We start from the raw sequence: 21,370 nt of genomic DNA, 5'->3' as shown, positions 1-21,370 counted from the left end.
GAGACGAGATTTTTAAAAAGTCGTCTAGTAGGTGGATAAGGTGGGGAATGGCGTAATTATTTGACAATATCCAGCACACGGCTTCTGAAAGCATGTCGAATATTTTAGGGCTGCTTTTGCATCCGAAAGTTAGACGTACTGCAAAATAGTATTTCCCAAGCCAGCGAATACCGAATAGGTGCCAATCGTCTGGATGTATGGGCATTACTTTAAAAGCTGATGTGATATCGATTTTTGCAAGCCAGGCGCCCCGACCTGCGATTTTAATAATGTGAATCGCCTGGTCGATGTCATGGTATTTAAGTGAGAATTCGTCAAGGGGGATCACGCTGTTAATGTTTGGAAACGGGGAATTGTGCGGGGCGGACAGATCAATTATTAGACGTTTTTTACCCGAGAATTTCCTCGTGGCTACTCCAATAGGGCTGATGCGGAACAAATTAAATGGAGGATTTTCGAAAGGGCCGATCATGAAGCCTGACTCCACTTCTTTTTTGATCAAGTTCGTTACGACTTCCGGTTCGATTAGGGCAGATTGAAGATTATTACAGATAGTGTTTTGAGAGAGCGGGCATTCTACGCCGGGGTTAAAGCCGTTTTTGAGACCTGATAGTAGATAGTTAGTAAATTCGGCATCCGGGTGATTAGCTAGTTCAAATTCCATACGTGAAATATTTACAGGAGTCGATAAGTAATGATTTGATTTTTTATTGACAGATTTGTACACTGGGCATACAATGCGGGCATGAGCGCCGCCACAGAATTTACAGATATGCAAAAACCGGCACTGCTGTCTGTTGCATTTACCATCGTTAAAGTGGTTGCAGAGCTGCCGTTTTTCATTTAAGGAGGAGGTGTTTGCGGTTGCTGTGCGAGGTACGTAGCTGGTGGATCGGACTGTGTTTGTCTCCGGGCAGGGTTGAGAGGAAGGGTTAACCTGAGGGCATGCTGATGTTGTGTGTGCCACTGACCTACAAACGGCACACGAGATGTTTTTGCAGCCTAGGAACCCCCTACTGTGGAGGTCCGAGTCATGTGCACCCCAGTATGTGCACTGGTTCCATTGGGCGACTCGCACAGCACTTTTGGCAGAAAAAAGTTTGTGATATGTATAGAAGTGACCTCCCCCATAGGACAGCGCAAGCTCTGCTATGATTGTTAGGTAATCATTTAGCTCGCGCCGCCTGTGGGGAAAGACTGAGCAGATTATTTCAGTAAAACGAGAAAAAGCAATTGAAAATTCAGAAAAAGAAAGAATACGGGATGAAGGTGTGCTGGTGTTTTTGAGGGTGACAGAGAAATCTCCGCAGTCTATTTGGCGAACTGGTTCGGCTGCGGGGAGCATTGAGGGAAGAAAGGAAAGGTCTATGTCTGCACCTGCGAGAATCTGTGTACGAATGGTTTGGGAAACTGGTGGTGGTTCCATGACGAGGGCGTTGGATGGCACGGGCATCTGTGTTGCTGTGAAGAGAGAGTATTGTTTAGTTTGAGATGAAGAGCTGGGAAGATTATAAACCGGGACTGTGAATGTAGGTGGTGGCCTTGCACTTTGAGTAGGCTCTGTGGAAAGGAAGTTAGTTGGGGGGAAATCAGGAAATGAGAGATTATGGAGTGGAGTGTACACACGCGATGCGCACAGGGGCACACTCGCGCTTGCTTGCGCCGCTGGAGCTGCGGGCCACTGGATGTGCGGGCCACTGGATGTGGGCGGGGTTATCACTTGTTGGATAGAACTGTTGGAAAGTTTGCGCCTGCGCTGCTAGCTGATTTTGCCTCAGGTTGGCATCTGCAACGGGCGCTGGAGGCCACTGGAAAGGAAGAGTGTTATTAACAGCAGGAGGATTAGAGATAGAAGCTGTAGGGAGGCCTGTGGGCCCAGCTGCATACGGCGCTGCGGCCGCAGAAGCCGCGGTGCGGAGCTGAGCTGCATAAGGAAGTGGGAGTGGTCCTGCTCCGGCTGAATCTGGAGCGCGACCGAGGCTTGCTGAAGGCCTGTTGCTGCGACTCGCCAGGCGGAGTGAGCCAGATCTCGTGCGGGACGACAATGGTGGTGTTCGCGCTTTGCGGGCTCCGCTTCGCCTTTGGGACGCCTTGGGAGCTGGAGTGTGCTTAGGAGAGAGGTTAGGCAATTGCAAAGAGACATAAAGATCATACAACTCTGCTTTGTTTAACTTTCGCGGAGCCTGTATGTCTGATTTACCCAGAGCTTCTCTTAATCCTGCTACGGTCCACTTCCCGATAGGTGGGATTGTTGGGACAGCCGAGCGGTAGGAGGAGGCTGGGGAGAAGGATGGGGGTCTTGCCGGTGGTGGTGAAGAATGGCCTCGGCGTCTTGGCGAGCGTGAGTCTGATCTAGCAGGCGTGCGGCCGCGTGAAGAAGATTTGGGCTCGATTCCGGTGACCGGTGTCGGATGAATGATGCTAGCTGAGTCTGGCGATGAATCGCTGAGGACATCATTTTCCTCGCCTGATGAAGAGCTGTTGTGTTGTGACATGGTTTAAGCAAAAACGGCGAGCCAAGATGCTACAAACTGTCAATGGATCGAGGTAAGACTGCTGAGTCTATATGTACCCTCTCATGGTTAATTGCTGAGTGTTTCCACCTGTGTATAATTGCTGAGTGTTTCTACCTGTGTATAATTGCTGAGTGCTTCCACCTGTGATTAATTATCTGAACGTGCTCCTCCCGAACTTTGTTAATAAAACATCATTTAACATGTTTACTAGATTCTATAGTGTTCATGTCGAGTCGGGTTTCCTCTCGTGTTTTCTCCTCAAACTGGTGAAACACTAAGCACCAGCTTGTGTGTCGGCTTCAAGGGGCAACCTTTCGATCTCTCTGATGAGCCAATACGGAAGTGACTTAAACTGCAATTCAACGACTGGTCGTTAGAGGCAGGCTCCAAAAGGGAGTCAATTCCCATATACTCCCATGTTAAAATGGCCAGCTTTACAGTAGAAAATAATATGTTTACTAATATTAGTTAAGTTTGCCCTTCATGACAACTGTGAGGGGAGTGAACTTTTTTTTGTAACTCCTCCGTTTAAATTATATTAAGCTTTAAAGTTCGGCATAATTGAGGGAGTGGCCACTTGAGTGAGGGATGAACAACCACTGCGGTCACTAGAATCGAGCTAGGCGGGCGTGGTTTCAGCAACCAGACACCTCAGCTTCACCCACGTCCCGCCTCTATACCTATTTTCGGATATCCGCAAGTGATGCACGATGACGCGCCGCCAAGAGGGCGACGGCAGGCAACGCCTACTTTAAGCTTCAAAAATGATATTTAGAAACCAATGGGTAACGTCACGGACACTACGTCCATCTTTTTTTACAGTCTATGGTAGGCTTGCATAGTGCCATTATGGAGCTAAATTAGTACCCTAATTACTTCACAAAAGTTTGATACTCCTCCACTGCCCTTGGCGGCTGATGTTGCGGAGCATTGGCTGTCAGCATTTCATCAGCTGTATTCACTGTAACCTGTGATAGGCCTAGTTTCCATATAGCACCCCCTATGTGGGGTTCCCATAAGTGTATATATTCCATGGGGTTTATATTACCATCCAAAGTTTTCCCTTAGCAGAGCTCGCTCTCCATCTCTGTCAAGCTCATGTGTCTACTCGGAAACCTTTTACATTTTGCCTATAGTTCACTACCGTGGGATAAGAAACAAGTAGTGATGGGACTCTCAGCAGTAAGCCCAAGTTCTGCTTCTTCAGATCTAGAAATGGAAGGTTTACGCAGGCACTGAAAGGGGAAGCTTCTGTGGTGCTTTGTAAGGGATTCCCAATACGTCGGTCACGACTGAAAGGGAACATCTAGGTTATGTATGTAGCCCTTGTCCGTGAAGGAAGGGAACAAAGACGTTACGTCCCATTGCCACGGCCCTGCTGTACAGATCTCTATGAAACGCTACACTGATAATGAACATGTAGTATTGATACTCACCATATAGACGATGTCAGTGTTGAAGTTATCAATGGCTTCTCCAATGAAATGATAATTAATGGTTACTGTAAAATCAGCATCACACTTTAAGGGTTCCTTAAGATTGTCTATAGTCAGTTCACTAAATGATGGGGTATATGGGGTGGCAGGCTGGAAAATTTAAACTACTTTTTGATCTGTAGAAAAGTAAGGCTTGCTATAGCTATGTAAATGAAATCCTGGATATACGCTTTCCTGGACAACAATGAACGAGAAATTACAACCATGCAAATCCACAATAATTTAATACTCTAAACAACAGAAAACTGGATTAGGACAAACTATCATACCATCAGATTAAGATCACTTTCAGGCAGACTAGATGTATTAAGTGAGAATGCTGCCAGTCCGTTGTCGTCTGTAGTGAGATTAAAGAGCAGATTTGGGGACCAGTCAATCCTCTTAAAGAGATAAAAAAAATTGTTTGGAAATGGTGTTCCTTTGAAATCTATAACCTTGATCTAGTGAAAAAAAATAAGCAAGAGTAATATCTGTGCATTTATTGATAAGTGTGAAAAAAGACAACTTACTTTTCCTTTTATGACTGATCCGTGTTTATATGTCGTGGGTAGGTCTGTAATTGCCAAACGTCCAATTTCATAACTGAGGGATACAGTTTTTGATTTTGTCATGGTGGTCTCTGTTAAATACAGATGGTTACTGTGTATCTTACATTTCAATGACTTTTGAATCGCAGTTTATTTAAATGATACAAATGAAGATGATCAGTACATTGCAAAAGCGTGAATTCATCTCTACAGTCACAGCTCACCTGTTCCTTCTTCTGTTACTTTCACATCAACATTAAAAATATTTTGCAGTTGATTGTTTATTGTAATGTTGCTGAAGGCTGATGCATTAAAAGAATGAACGGCACAGCCCGTCTCCTTTATCTAATGGTAATGAAAGACACAAACAGATTAAAGTGACTACTAAATATAGATCACATTCCTCTTCTTGTCCTGCATACTTACAAACCTCAACGGTTTCAGTGAAACAGATTTTATTTTCATTGGAGTAATGTGAAGGACGGCAAACTTTTATCCACGATTGTCCAGGGACAGGCTGCCCATAAGTGTATCTTTGAAAAAGTGCAAGTAAATGATAGATTAAAGAATACAATTTCAGAAGTGAAATAAAATAATAATATAAATAAATATTATATGAAACTCACTTTCCACAAACTTCAATTTTCATTTCCTCATCAGCCACGTTCACACTATCTGGTGCTTTTATAGTAACTTCAAACTTCGGCAAAACTGAGAGGGCAAAAATTAAATGAAGTCTGATTATGACTATTTATAAACTTTGTCTCAAGCAAACAATTGCACATTGTTTGTAGCTATAACTTACCATATTTTTTACCTGAAAATAAGATGTTATCTGTCTTTCACCAATGTGAGCACTCAGTGTGTACCTGCCCTGACGCACTTCAGGGTTTAAGTCATAGGAACGCTGCAATATCCATCGTGTTGAGGAAATATTGGTCCATTGACCGATCCTGTTATTTTGACTGTCCTGTAAAATACCAAAGACAAAATGCCGAGGTTATAAACAGTTTCATAAATCTTTACTATTACTGAAGAAATCTCTAACCGTTTTATCACAAAACTTGCAAATACAAAATATGAAGTTTTGGTGAATTATTCTGTCCTCTAAAAATAGGGCAGTAGGTAAACTCTTCGATGTAGCCCAGTGGCGTTGCTAGACATAAAGCTCTACTGGGGCACAGGCCCCCCATTATTTGCTGACTTTTTTTTGAAAGCCTGCTGTGTGCAAGAGGTGTGCAACACTTCTATACAATGTCCTTTGCTTAACCCACTATTCTACAGTGCAACAGTTACTGCGAAAGATATATACAAGTGTATTCTTCATCATACCTAACATTATTAACATGTTTGGAGGCATAAATGGCATAACATGTTTGGAAATAATGACAGCAGAGAAATATTTTCTACATTATACAATGATAGCAATGATTAATAACTTATTTTTACAAGAATATTTTAAGAAACCAGTCATTTTATGACTGCTATACTATATAATCTCAGTCACAGTTACTGCTTAATGTTTGTGTTATGTCCTAGAGTTAAATATTAGTAAACTAAATATTAATTTCATATCTGAAAATACAGAACAGTATAACACATACATGTGTTGATTTTCTCAGCAACAATGCAATTATTTAGACTTGACAAGAGGTTTTCCTGACATTTTTCCTCTAATGTTTGAGACCTGACAGGGTCAGGATGTAGTTTGTCTAACCTCCCTTAAACGTTTCATATCTCCTTTCTTCTTCTCTTTCCCTGCTTTGCACAAAACATTTCTGATGTCCATCTACAGAAGCCAATAATGATCGAGTCAAAATAATATTAGCATTATTATTTAGAAACTTACTTTAGTTTCGTTATGCTTTCATAAGCACTCGCGTGGCGTCACCTTTTGAATGCGGTTGTGCCCGGTGAACGCAAACGCGCACTGCCATGTATACGTGCGTGCACGCGTCAATGCGAATGCTTCGTCGCTTTTACAAGCCTAAATTGAATAACTACTTTGCATAAAGATCCGTTTTTGCCGCGATTGTCTTTGTAAAGGATTGCACTAGTTAACTGCTAAAATTTAAACTTGAGATTAACACCGGGGCACAAAAGATTTACACTGGGGCACGTGCCCCAGTAAAAGGGGTCTAGCGACGCCCCTGATGTAGCCTATCAAAACTATATGCCAACACCCCTTTTAAGTCTTTTCACAGGGTTAAGTTGTGTCTGTCGTGAATGACTGTACAGGAGGTTTTGTATTCTTACCTCAAGCACCACTGTACTGTACTGTAAACAAAAGAGCAAATGATAATTAAATCGCTTGTAAATGTCAAAATTATTCAAAACTATTGCACAAAATCAGAGTAAATGAGTAAATGATATAAACAAGCTACTTCACAAGTAAAATTAAAAAGTAAAAGAACAAAATCTCAAACCTGTTGTTCAAGGGGTACAATTTGTATCCATGGTAACAACTCTGAAATGTACTGAAAAATAAATGAGGTATAAATAAGTTAAAAACATGTTTTATTGTGATAAATGTTGTCTTTCTCATATGGATAGTTACTGATTGTTGCCTAAGAACTGTTAAACCTTTACAAAGATTTCAAATTATGTATTTGTGTAATTTTGGCAATTAAGACTAAATACACATTTACTTGATTTTCTAAAAAATTAAATTTATTTTATAAAATAGGCAGTATTACATACATGTTTGAATGTGTGAAGTTTTCCCAAAACAATGGTCCAAAGAACAGACCCTGTATCATTATCTCCAGTCATACTTATATCTACACAATCCCAGACTCCCAGGACCACCACAGGTTTTTACATTTGGCATTCTTGATCAATGGAAGAGCAATATAAGTGTTACATCAAATGGCTTATGCATAGTAACTCATACCTTGTGACTTCTGCATTTAAACCATCACAGTCAGTGAGTATAAACACACACCCAGAGCAGTGGACAGCTAGCAAAACAGCACCAGGGGAGGAACTGGGCATTTGGCCTGCTAGTCTTGGGAAATAAACCGGGAACCTTCATGCGGACCGGACTTTCTAACCACCAGACCACTGCCCAGCTTTTATCACTTGTAATTTAGGATACAGTGTGAAGCTCAATACTGTATGTTAGTTAATTCTTTAACAACTGCAAATGGCCAAAAAGTTTTGTAAAATATGATACGTTCCGATATTCAGTAATGGAAATGGCCAAGATTCATTATGAGGACTCTAGTTGGGGACATTTGATTTTTTTAAACCCTATTCAAACCCCCACTCTATTTACGTATGTAAAATAGTATGAAATTTGAACTGCTGTACAAACACTACATCCAACTGCTCTGCTGTGTCAACCTACTAGTTTTAACCTTTGAAACATCTCACCTGTTTGTCCTGGATTATAGATGGGTTTATCAGTCTGGATAAAGGTCAAAGGATTGTAATGTGTAAACATAACTTTTCTCTCTTCAGTCATCTTGAAAGACTCCCCTTTAATTTCAGCCTTTATTTTCTGCACTGATTCTCCTTCCACCAATGGAGCCTGATGAGAAATAATCACAAACACATCATTAACAATAATGAAATAAGATGATAATGCAGCAAACATACATTATGATCTTGTTTATTATCATGCAGATTGTTTTGATGTCAAACCTTGAAGTTGAAGCAGCGATGAAACTCTTCATCTGTTTCCTCCTGCAGTAATAATGTGATCTGGTCATCATTCACTAGATGAACGGTCATTACAAGACTTTCATTGGGCTTCAGGAGACTTGCACACAGTTTAGCTTCAGATCCTGACAGGATCAATGCAGGAAATGTCACCATGAAAGAGCTGTCGAGAGATGATAAACTGAATATCATATTCTGTCATGTGCATTTGAGTGTCTAGGGTTTAATGAATTATAGAGATTTTAGAAATACAAAAATTTGAATGCAAACCATCACAGTCAGTTTGTCTGCAGTAGTTTCAGATATTAATTTATTGTCATGCATTCAAAAATGTGACAGGCAGCAATAAAACAGAACAACTATGGAATAAAAACAAACACCAGTCAAGTAACGAAGTACAAATACTTCGTTAACTTACTTAAGTAGATATTTTGGGTATCTATACTTTACTGGAGTAATAATTTTTTGACTTTTTACTTCTACTCCTTACATTTTCACGCAATTATCTGTACTTTCTCCTCCTTACATTTTAAAAATCGCCTCGTTACTTCTTTTAATTTCGGCTTGTTTTCTTTTTTTTACATTCTGGCTTGTCATCGTTAAAAAAACCTATCTTGATCAATTGCATCATCCAGATGAATGCGATTGTGGTTGGATGAGAAGTATAAACATACACCATTCCGACTCCCTATTGGTTTGTACGCAATCCCCGGCCCCAGCTGACTGCAGATGATCAAAAGTTTGTTCAATAGCGCTGCAAAGATAAACATAAAAGAACCGTGAGAGCGATTAGAAAGCATGCAGAGCAGTTTGCTCTCGCGATGCTTTGATATCATCCGCCATCCGTTTGAACAGTAACAGAACGCGGCATTCTGTCTTCAAATGGAAAAGTACGAAATAAATCTCGCGCATCACTTTCAGGTCAGTTCACATTTACAAGCCTGTGTAAATGTATAGCTGGCTGCTGACACCAATCCATCTGTGTGATTTAAATAGTGTAACAATACCAATTTATATATATTTTTTTCAATTTACTAGTTTTCCAGCCGATTATCGCCAGATCTCACTACTCAGCTGTGTTGGAAAAGTGTTTGAAGGAATCCTCAGAGATGTCATTCTAGAGGATACGGCTACTAAGATCGAGCCAACACAACATGGCTTTATGAGGAACAGGTCAGTTGATACTGCATTGATTCAAATTTTGCAACACTGGCACGATGCACTTAACAGCTCCCCCAAAATGGACATCCACGCTGTTTTTGTTTATTTCACTCGAGCCTTTGACACAATTGAACATTTGTGACCCGTCACGGAAACCAGGGACTCAAGTCGGCAGCACAAGTTTCGAGAAAATGAGAAACAAAGTTTTTTTTTCGAAATTTGTGATTTTCGTTTTATTGCAGAATCTGTTAGTTGAGATCACGAAGAAGCCTCTCCATGTTTGAGATAGCAGTTTTTGTATATTTAAAAGCGTACATTTTGCGGTTAAAATAGGCTTGTTTTTCCGGAGATTCTAGCATGCAGCGGGGGGCGTCATTATCTGTGTGTATATTTACATACTGGATAAGCTTGTGTTTTCGCCTCCGCCCCCAAAGGGAACAGCGTGACTACTAAATAAGGATAGTTCGCCCAAAAATGAAAATAATGTAAGTAATGACTCACCCTTATGTCGTTCTAAACTCGGAAGACCTCCGTTCATCTTCGGAACACAGTTTAAGATGTTTTATCGTTAGATTTAGTCCGAGAGCTTTCCCCTTCATTGAAAATCTATGTATGGTTTCCATGTCCAGAAAGTTAATAAAAACATCATCAAAGTAGTCCATGTGACATCAGTGGGTCAGGAAGATTGTGTTGATGCATCGAAAATACAGATTGGTCCAAAAATAGCAGAATTACGACTTTATTCAGCATTGTCTTCTCTTCCGGCTCGAGCGTGAAGTCACGTGACTGTAGTGACGCGCTGCCCTGTTCCTCAGACATGTTTGCTAAGTTTTTTTTTTTTTTCAAACTTATAGCCTGCGTCTCCCCAGACTGTAAAGCTCGGGCGCACAAAACAAAAGAAAAATAAAAGAAGCTGGGGCGGAACAAATAACAGTCAGCCGCATCGTACGTCAGCCGCGTCACTGACTTTATGCGGCGCCGCAGTCGGATGACGTCAAAGTACCGCGAGAGCTCTTCAAGAAATCTTACGGAGTAGTTTAATTTCGACTCGCTCTCGCGGTACTTTGACGTCATCTGTATGTCAGGTCTTGCAGCGCAGCATGAGTCCAAACACACAGAAGTTACACAGATATAGTTGTATTCTTCATATAATTGGCTACATGTTTTGTCTATCAATATTTTCCATGAAGTCATTGGCTGATGGAGAAACGAGCGAGCCATTGGTAACCTCTCTAAAGGATGTCACGTTTTCGACGGCGCTGTTTGGATGATCTATTATACTACTTCCCTATTTTAAATACAAACTTTGAAGGCGGGTTCATGTGTTTAACGGAGGTGTAAGCTCATATACCCTTACATGTTATGATTTAAATAGTCTTCAGATTATATATTATATTGTATTACCAGACATTAATGCGAAATCTGATGTAAACAATCTATATTTCACGGATTATACGCATTTGTGGACAAATATGGTCATTGGATAATCTGAAACAGACTGGATTCGACTTGTGATCCCCACAAAGGTAAAAGAGTCATGTTTATTTTTGCGGGTTGTCATTTGGTCATAAAATACTACATATGATGCTAGAACATCTCAAAAAGGGTTTTACAGGGGGCATGGCTTAGCTAAATGAGATGTAAATGAGCCCTATTGTCTCCCCCAGCTGAAAAGAAGAGTCCCTTTCGTCTCGATTTTCTCGGTTTGAGTATTTCTGAGTTCCTATATTCAAATGGCCACAACTTCTCCAAATCTTATCAGATTTTCCATGTGTTACACATCGTTGGAAAGCTTAGAAACTGCACTTTCAGAATCTGTGAATAACTCAAAATGCCCAGATCCGACTTGTGTCCCTACTTTCCGTGACTGGTCACATTTTCGACTGCTTCATTCTCTAGCTGATTTGCATGTTAGACAACCTCTTTGGTGCATACAGTAGTAAAAAGCTATTTGAGTAATAGAGAGCAGAGTGTCAAGTGGGGCTCCTGTGTGTCCAAGTCCTTCTCAGTTCCAGCTGGTGTTCCTCAAGGGGGACTTCTATCCCCATTGCTTTTTGTCTTATGCATAAATAGCCTGGATTCATATTTGCCTCCTTCTGTAATTCCTGTAAAATATGCTGATGACCTAACAATAACAGAGTTTCTAATGGGATCGTTACCTGGACTCACTCAGAAGGCCTTGGATTCTGTAGTGGATTGGGGACAGGAACGCTCATTGGCAATAAATGGAGTTAAGACTGTGGACATGGTTATCAGTGCTAGAAGAGAGGACAACATTCCCTCCCCTCCCTCCCCTGTTATCTCAGGGAATGCAATTAGCAGAGTTTCTACTTTTAAATTGCTCGGAGTCCAAATATCATCAGACTTGTCATGGGATGCCCACATTAAGTACATGATTTCGAAGGCACGCCCCAGAATACATTATCTTTGTGCTGCAAAAAAGCTGGACTTCCTTGTGATGCTTTAGTGCAAGTATATTTGACCTTTATTCGGCCAGTTCTCGAGTATGCTAGTCCAGTATGGGGTGGACTTCCTAAAAGTCTCTCTGAGGAGTTGGAGAGGATTCAAAACCGGTGTTGTCGGATAATAGGTATTCCGTCTTCAACTCTCCCAACACTAAATGAGAGGCGTGAGGAAGCCACAATACGTACTCTTACTAAGACAATTAAGGATAGTTTGTCACCGCTGCACTGTTTCCTGCCTATGGCTTCTACTCCTGCTTATTCTCTTCGGCGGCGCAGAACATTTGATGTACCCAGAAGTACAACTAAACGCCATGAACTTTCCTTTATTCCTCGTGCTCTATTGCTGAATGGATGACTTACCTGTGTATTTGTGTTATATATATATATATATATATATATATATATATATATATATATATATATATACAATTTTAGATATTTTTTTTCCTTTTTTTTCTTGGAGTATGTGTATGTTTGACACATTTCAGGGTTTTGTTCTGCAATGTCCTGCCTTGTCAAATTTTAAATAAAACTAAACTAATATAAACTAAACTATATCATGTAACTTCAGTTCCCTTTCAGTCGGTCACTACGACGTCACGTCGTGACCGACGAATTGGGAACTCGCTTAGAGAGACCAATCTGCTTCGTATACTACTAAAACGCCAATGAACTTGGCATTGAGATATTTGCATAATGCTGGCGCCGCCCCGCCAGGTGCCTTTATAAGCAGCAGGTGCAAATAGGGAAAATAGCTTTTTCGCTTCGAAAGCCGGCTTTATCTGCTACTGAGAAGCTACTTTACTCTGTTGGGATTTGATTGCTGAAGTTGGTTGAACTAGCAGTATCACAGCGGACGCTTCGCTTATTCCACGGCTCTACATCTGTTTATTGTTTTGAGTTTAGTGTGTGCGTTGCCTTCCTGTGCGCTCATCAACTAAGCATCTGAGTGAATTTCCCTAAAAGAGTGATACGAGAGAGCTTTGTGCCTTGTTAAAGGCAGCCACTCTCTCGTATATGCGGAGATCAGCGTCCTTTTCAGGATAGCTTTTCGCCGTGCGATCTTGGATGCGAGAAGTATAAGGGTTCCAGTGACGGTCACGAGCGCTGTCTTCGTGCTCAGGCATCGAGCACTCCGGGGCTGCGTTCGTGGAGAGTTTCTGTTCTCTCTGTGAGAGCATAACCCTCTTGGATTGCGGAGACGACTGTCGTTTCTATGGGAACGCTGTCCGCGCCTTTGCAGTGCTGACGCCGCCATGGTGCGGCTGTCAAGCGCTCGCAGGGCGCCCTTCGCGTCACTACGCTGAGTAGGACGGAGGATGCGTCCTCCACCTACCGGCCTTCTCATCCTCAGCCGGTTGAGGCTCCGGTGGAGACTGCAGAGTCGTGTTCTACGATGTCTGCCGAATCCATTGGACCTCCTTCTGGTCCCGTCACTTCTGCAGCATCAGAGGGGTGTCCATTTTTCCTCCGAGGCAGAGTCGTTCCGGAGATGGCGGCCGTGCCCGCTCGAGCGGCGGAGACAGTAGAGTTGGAAAGGTTAACCCCTCTCCGCCCGAACTCTCCCGCCCACAGGATTGGTACTTCGGAGCTGCTCGGGCCTCTCGGTCCTCTCCTCCTGTGCCTTTCTTTCCCGACGGCACGAAGAGCTGACGTGATTTGCGGCCATCCGGCCGTTCAGCTTTCACCCCTCACCTCCCTCACCAACGGAGCCGCTAAAGGCGGGGACCCCTTCAGTGGAGCGGGATGTGTTCCTGGAGGGACCACCCAACCCTTCCCTCCCGTGTTTGTAGACAGTCGTCCGGTTACGGACGCTGCCCATCAGGCATGCCGGAGAGGCGGCTTCGGCCCTGCACGCAATAACGTGCTGCAGGCTCACCAAGGATTTACGAGGGAGGCCGCGACCTTCAGTCGTGCGATGTCCACCACAGTGGTTCAAGATCGCCACCTTTGGCTGTGTCTGGCTGACATGACGGACGCAGGCGAGAACAATTTCTTTAATGCTCCTGTCTCACAGACCGGCCTCTTCGGCGAGGCCGTGGAGTCGTACAGCTCCGCTGCGCAGACTGAGGCGATCTCCTAGGTCATGCCCCGGCGAAGGAAAGCTGCCCTTGGTCCGCCACGCCGGCTCCTCAGTCTGCCTCTCGCCGCCGGCGTCCTGCGGCGACCACCTCCGTTCCCCTCCTCGGACCCCATCTCGGCAGCGCAGGGGAACCGGTCGTCAGCAGCTCGCCCCGCCCGCTTAGCCGCTTCCCGTGAAATTCGGGAGTTTAAGTGGCCAGTGAAGGGCGACCCGGATTGGCAGAGGATCACTCTTCAGGAGATGGAGCTCCTTCCCCCGATAGAGGGTCGGGTGGAAAATCCTTGGTTTACATATGTTCCACCGGCTGTTTCGCCGGTACCCACTTAACCACACATAAGAGTGCATTCCTCTTCCCTCTCTAGGTCTCCGGAGGATCGAGAGAGCCGTGAGCGGGTACACACCAGCTCCCCTACCTCTCCTCTATCGCCAGCGGGTGACCTGAGGAGTCCGAGCTCTCCGCTGAGGAGACCGGACCACCAGCACCCTCATCGGAGTCTGCGCTCTCCGTAGAGGAGACCAGATGACCGTTACCCTCAGCGGGCTCAGGTCAGTGTCACACACACATACTGTAGATGTTTATGCTGTCACAGCAGACGCACCGGCAGTCCCACCTGTCTCGCTTCGCTGCCCCACCGCGGGTACTTCGGTAGTGTCGTTATTTCTCCTCGTACGGTGCCTGGGTGCTTGGCTTCAGTTCCCAGCCCGTTTCGTTGGGTTTTACGCACGATCCGCCTCGGTTACGAATCCGGCACACCCCCAAAATTCGGGCTTTCGTTTCACTGTAGTGAAAGCGTCCGATGCACATGTACTGCGTGCAAAAATCGATATCCTGTTGGCGAAGGATGTTCGAGCCGGTCCCTCTTACCGAGATGATGATGATGATAGGGTTTTTCCAGCCTTTATCTCATAGTACCCAAAATACGCGGCGGGTTACGATCGATTTGATTTACGCACCGGCTCTACGAAGGTGTTCTTTTTGGATGATAACGCCGAGGCTCGTATTTCAATATTCAGATCGGTTTGCAGCCTTAGACCTGTAAGACATGTACTTATGTGTCCATCTCCCCTCGCTTTAGACCGTTTTTTCGCTCTGCGTCGTGGGGTGGGCATATTAATACTAAGTACACCATTCGAGCTGTCTCTCTCTCTCTCCGTGTCTCCATGTGTAGTCACGGCATTAAGATGTCAGAGAGAGAGCGTTGTTCGCATTCTGCTTTTTTCTACGTCGACTTATAATAGCCCGTTCTTGGCAGACGTGCGCGAACACAGAGAGTTAATGCTTCGGCATCTCGCTCGTTTAAGTCTTCAGGTCGTCTGGGAAAGAGCAACTTTGCCCCGTGCAGAGGATCCTTTTTCTCAGTATGGAAATAAGACTCGATCGACTAATTGGCGTGTTTAACAAGAGCGCGCAACCAGTCAGTTCTGACTTGCCTCGGTTTAATTCGAGGGAAGTACGCGGTCCCTCTGAAACAATTTCAGAAGCTCCTGGACATATGACAGCATGCTGCGGCTGTGACGCCGCCCGAGCTGCTTCATATGAGACCGCTTCAGCATTGGCTTACGATCGAGTCTCGAGGAGAGCGTGGCACACCGACATACACCGTGTAAACATTGCACCTGCGTGTCATTTAAATTTTTCCCTGTGGTAGACCCGGCATTTCCGATAGAAGATATGCCCCTGAGGGGTCTCCTGGCATTCTGTATATTGCAATGCCCTCAGCACGGGATGATCAGCCACGTATGACGGGCTTGCAGTCTCAGGGGTGTGCATAGCACCCCAACTGCCGCGAGCGGTGCGCTGTATATCTGGGACTTGTACGCTCCGCTATGGAGATGCGAGGGAAGGATGTATTAGCCGACACCAATAACATTGCGACTGTTGCGTTATTTACCGTTAAGGCGGTTTTGCGCTCTCGTCACCTGTCGCATCTCGCTCGTCATCTCCTCCTTTGGAGTCAGAAGCATCTGAGGTCCCTTCGTGCCATTTACATCCCGGGTTCGCTCAATACAGCGGACGCGCTTCCCGAGCTGCGCCCCCGGCGAATGGCGACTCCACCTCCAGACGGTCCAGCTAATTTGGAAGAAGTTCGGTTGTGCGTAGATAGATCTGTTTGCGTCGCCGGACGATACCCACTGTCGCCTATTTTATTCACTAACCGAGGGCAGCCTCGGCGTGGATGCGTTGGCACACAGCTGGCCGCGGGGGGTGCGTAATACGCATTCCTTCCAGTGAGCTTTATTGCGCAGACACTGTGCAAAGTCAGGCAGGACGAGGAGAGCCTTTTATTAGTCGCCCCGTACTGGATTGGGTTTCAGAGTTAATGCTCCTCGCGACAGCCCCTCCCTGACGATTTCCCCTGAGGAAAGACTTTCTTTCTCAAGGAAGGGGCACATTATGGCACCCGCGCCCCGACCTGTGGGATTTCCATGTATGGTCGTTGAGCGCGCGCAAGGTTTAGGTGATTTATCGCAAACGGTATCTAACACCATCGACGCGGTTCGAGCACCGTCCACAAGACGGGCTTACGCGCTTAAAGAAACCTTTCTCGTCACCCGGTGCTCTTCGCAACGCGAGGACCCCAGAGAATGCCCATTAACATTGTGCTTTTATATCTTTAACATAGGTTAGATGGTAGGCTGTCCCTCCGCCATTAAAGTTGATATCGCCGCTATTTCTGCTCATCACTCTCTTATCAACGGCAGATCAGTTGGCCAGCATGATTTAATTATTACATTTAAGAGGCGCTCGCAGGCTAAACCCCTCGCGCCCTCCCTCTTTCCTCCTGAGACCTGTCCATGGTGCTGAAGCCTTCAGGTCTCCCTTTTGAGCCTTTGCAGTCTACGAGTCTGAGGTTTTTATCAATGAAAACTCTGACCCTGATAGCATTGGCCTCCATGAAGAAGAGTAGGGGATTTACATGCATTCTCTGTTGACGATTCGTGCTTTTAGCTTGGTCCTGCTGTCTCACTGAGACCCAGACCAGGCTACGTGCCCAAAGTTCCCACCACTCCCTTCAGAGATAAGGTGGTGAGCTTGCAAGCGCTGCCCCCCGGAGGACGCAGACCCAACCATGGCTTGTTGTGCCCCGTACGCGCACTGCGACTCTACGTGGTTCGCACGCAAAGCCTCAGGACCTCAGACCAGCTCTTTGTTTGTTATGGTGGCCAGCAGAAAGGGAAAGCTGTCACTAAGCAGAGGATGTCTCATTGGATAATTGATACTATCGCCCTGGCTTATAATCTTCAGGGTATTCCTTGCCCCTTTAATTTGAGAGCGCACTCCACACGGAGCGTTGCCTCATCTTGGGCTCTAGCTCGTGGTTCCTCGCTAACAGACATCTGTAGAGCTGCTGGTTGGGCGACACCTAATACGTTCATTAGATTTTACAGTGTTCGTATTGAGCCTGTATCCTCTCGTGTTCTTTCCTCACCAGGGGGAGCACGGAGAACAGTCTCACAGGTCGGCTTGCAGCCTCCATCTGATGCTTCATAACTGTGTCAGTATGGAAGGCCTTCAGAACAAAAATGCGTAATGGTTTGAATTGTTCTTCCTCCGCTGCCTTGGCAGCCTTTGTTGCGGAGCATTGGCTGTCAGCCTTCACTAGCTGCATCCTCGCGAACCTACGTGTTGGCTCGGGCTCCACATTGTGTCCCACCGGGTTCCTTTGTGAGTATTTTTCCGTGGGGTTAATCCTACTAGCCCACGTTTCCCTTAGCAGAGCACTGCTTTGCTTACACAGCCACGGCTGTCATTTTTACCTCAACTACGGTTGACTTTCGCCCACCATTAACCCTTAAGACGGGTGGTGGCTTCCGCAGCGTTCCTATCCCGCTCAGGTAGGGCGCTTCCCAGTTGCTGGCACTTCTGTGGGGTTAAAGGAACATCTAGTGCCCGGCCTTCTGCCTTAAAACCTAATTCTCCTCCTCCTTAAGTGGAACCGGAGGGCTTTACGCAGACACTGGAAGAGGTCAGCCCCTAGTGGCGTTTTGATAGGGATTCCCAATTCGTCGGTCACGACGTGACGTCGTAGTGACCGACTGAAAGGGAACGTCTCGGTTACGGATGTAACCCTCGTTCCCTGAAGGAGGGAACGGAGACGTCACGTCCCGTCGCCACAGGTGCTGCCACCTGCTGTTAAGGCCGGTCACACTTCCGGCTTTCTCAGCGAAAAGAAGCTATTTTCCCTATTTGCACCTGCTGCTTATAAAGGCACCTGGCGGGGCGGCGCCAGCATTATGCAAATATCTCAATGCCAAGTTCATTGGCGTTTTAGTAGTATACGAAGCAGATTGGTCTCTCTAAGCGAGTTCCCAATTCGTCGGTCACGACGTGACGTCTCCGTTCCCTCCTTCAGGGAACGAGGGTTACATCCGTAACCGAGACGTTTTTCAACTTAAATGACATTGTGCTGCGTTGCGTTTTGAAGCATGGCAAAGATATCTATGCTAAAGACATCTGTTGTTTTGTATATGCTAATAACTGCCCTAAATTTTATTTGCATTAACAAAACCTACTTAGCTGAATGCTTGAGTGTTAAATCAATCAAACACATAACCATACATACCAACTTTTGCTTTTGTTAATAGACATCAGCTGTTTCCTTAAACCTGTTTCTACTTACAAGAAAGACATTTAGTAATCTTCCAAAGTTGCTTGGATTTATACTGACTAAAGTAAAGTGTACTAAAGTCCATTAGCTACACAAGTACAGATGCAGAAATATAGGCTATTATATATAATTGCATTTTTGTATAATTAATTATAGTTTGTGTTGCTGTCAAAATACAATTATAAATGATAACAACACCATATTTCTATTCTCACACATACTATAGTTGTGTGTGATTTTGTTGTTTTTTAACTAAAGAGGGCACCACTGTAAAAGTTTGGCCACCAGCGGCACTACTCTGAAGTTTGACTTTTTGCACCATTACAATATTTATAGGCAACAAGTCATCATATCTTCCTCTCTATGGAACACATGTTAATGCTGAGTAGTACACATATTTGGTTCTTTAATGCAGTGGTTATCAAACTTTTTTTTTCGCCTCACTTGTGTACAGTGGATTCCTTCACGACCCCCCAAAGAAAATGTATGACATAAACATTCTAAAACTTACAAATTAAACAAAACATATTAAATTATACAATGTATTGCTTTTGTTTAGTAGCCTTATTTTTTGAGGTTTAATTACACAGAATTTATAATAAAGTAATGTATTTCATAAAATATTATAAAACTGGGGCCCCTGGCACCATCTCGCGGCCCCCAGTTTGAGAACCACTGCTTTAATGTATTTGTTTGCATTGTATTAAAAAGCGTTAATTTTTAATGGGCATATACCGTATGTGGTTGAAACAGATAGCCTAGTGCAGGGGTAGGCAACATGTAGTGCCGATGTCAATCAAGCAGACCTGAACAAACTAATAAAGGTTTATAAAGTCACCTGAAACTACAGGTAGCCAAGGTTTTATAAGGGTTGGAGCTAAAATCTGCAGGACATCGGCACTCCAGGACTGACGTTGCCTACCCCTGGCCCTAGTGCATCCCAAATTTTTTTACATTAACATTTTTAATATAACACTATAGTTATTATGGCCTTTAGAAACGTTTTTTAGAGGAGATTGGGTAGTGCACAATAGGCCCCTGTTGTGCGGCCTACTCTTTTTTTCGTAATGACATTTTTTTCCTTACATTACTTTTATTTTTATACTTTAAGTAGTTTTGAAACCAGTATTTTTTACTTTAGTAAAAAGCTCGAGTTGATACTTCAACTTCTTTTACACCCTATTATATATACTTCTACTTGAGTAATGAATATGAATACTTTTGACACCACTGACAAAAACAGTGATCATGAAAAGTGACTTACGGCTCTGTTTGTCCATTTATAGAAATGAAGAGAAAAGAGAGCAGCAGGAGTCCTTTCCAAAAACAACCAGCAGTAAGAGCCATGATGACAGAATGATGATCGATCATTCAGCTCGTTTAGTGAATTTGGACTGTGCCTTTTATTTTATAGGGACTCTTTTGCTATAGGAGGTACTTCAAAAACATTTGTATTGGCCATCTGATTAATCATTCAACTATGCAGTCTATTCAGTTTGACAAAGTATGCTAAATTACCTTGTTAATGCCATAGAAAATTTGTGAATTTAACCAACAATTCAAAATATTACACACATGTAAACAGTTACTATAATAAAATATAGAGAATATACAGCAATATAGAGCTATAAAGTGCATAAGACCTAACCCAGTTATGCTACCATTATGTAAAAGATGTAAAAATTATTTTAATTCATTATGATTAAGTCCAGAGGTCGGCAAACACTTTTATCTGGCCCAAAAACTGTTTATAATTATATCAAAGGCAGGGTATCGTATTTGATCGAGAAAGTCTCCTCACATCCTAATAGTCACTATGTTTGGTTGTCTAAATGTAAGGTGTAGGACCAAAAAAAACTTTCAACAAATCATTCAACTTGGACTGAATGCATTAATTGGACGCATGCAATTTTTGCTCCTTTTTTGTGAACGTGTTTTGCATGCCACTGCGCACCTTGTTCATGCAGACATCATGTCATCAGCGCATTCACGTCCGCACTGTAAACTTTATACAAAAGTTTGCCCACCCCTGATTTAGTCTATAGAGATCCTTCAAGTTCAATAAGGGAGATTAACTTAAATTGTTTCATAGCATTCAATCACTACACAACATTTCTATGACAAAATACTCACTTTTGTAAGTTGCTTCAGATAAATGCATGCCAAATGCTTAAAAAAGGTAAAGAATCAATTTAAGAGAACAGTGTACAGATCCTATCTTCTAATCAAACTGCCCTCAGAAGAAACATTGAGGTTAATGACACTCAATCCTGCTTAAATAAACACTCCCATTGAAACTGATGGTCAGTCCGAGTAGCATTTACTGTAAATCTGTGTTTATATTTGAAAATCACGTTACCGCTGTGAACTCTACAATCAGCAAATGGAACGTATCTAATTTTGAACCAAGATGAAGCTTTATCATTTCTTGAGTTATTACAACAAAATCTATGTGACGGAGTAGAGCTTATTCATATGACTGCTAAGATCAGCATTTATTTATTGTAATGTGTAGGCAACATGTAAAAATTTATTTAAAATCAGATGTTTTAAGTAAACAAATACTTTTGTGGCCCCTGAATGTGAATTGCAGTATGGTTAAATAGTATTGTCTCAGAATGGGAAACAGCTTGACATTATTTCACCAATACAAACTCAAACAGCATCACATGTGCTGGCATCTTGTTGGGGAAGAGCAAATTCCTTTTTTACATTATTGCTATATTGCTACATGCAGATCTTGGTAGAAACGATTCTACCCATCAAATGCGGGTAGAATTCCACCGTAGCAGGTAAGACAGCCAATCCCACTAGCCACTTTGGCAGGTTAAATATATATATTTTTGTAG

The 21,370-nt window shown here is 43.5% G+C and overlaps 1 pseudogene; it reads right to left on the bottom strand.

Moving 5' to 3' along the window:
- Positions 1-19,910, bottom strand: part of LOC135770250 (alpha-2-macroglobulin-like) — a 31,327-nt pseudogene extending 11,417 nt beyond the window's left edge.
- Positions 19,911-21,370: the final 1,460 nt, after the last annotated feature.

Source organism: Paramisgurnus dabryanus, chromosome 8 (assembly GCF_030506205.2).
Source record: "Paramisgurnus dabryanus chromosome 8, PD_genome_1.1, whole genome shotgun sequence".
In the NCBI taxonomy this organism is placed as follows: domain Eukaryota; kingdom Metazoa; phylum Chordata; class Actinopteri; order Cypriniformes; family Cobitidae; genus Paramisgurnus; species Paramisgurnus dabryanus.
The sequence above is the reverse complement of the archived record's forward strand: the minus strand, read 5'-3'. Positions and strand labels throughout refer to the sequence as shown.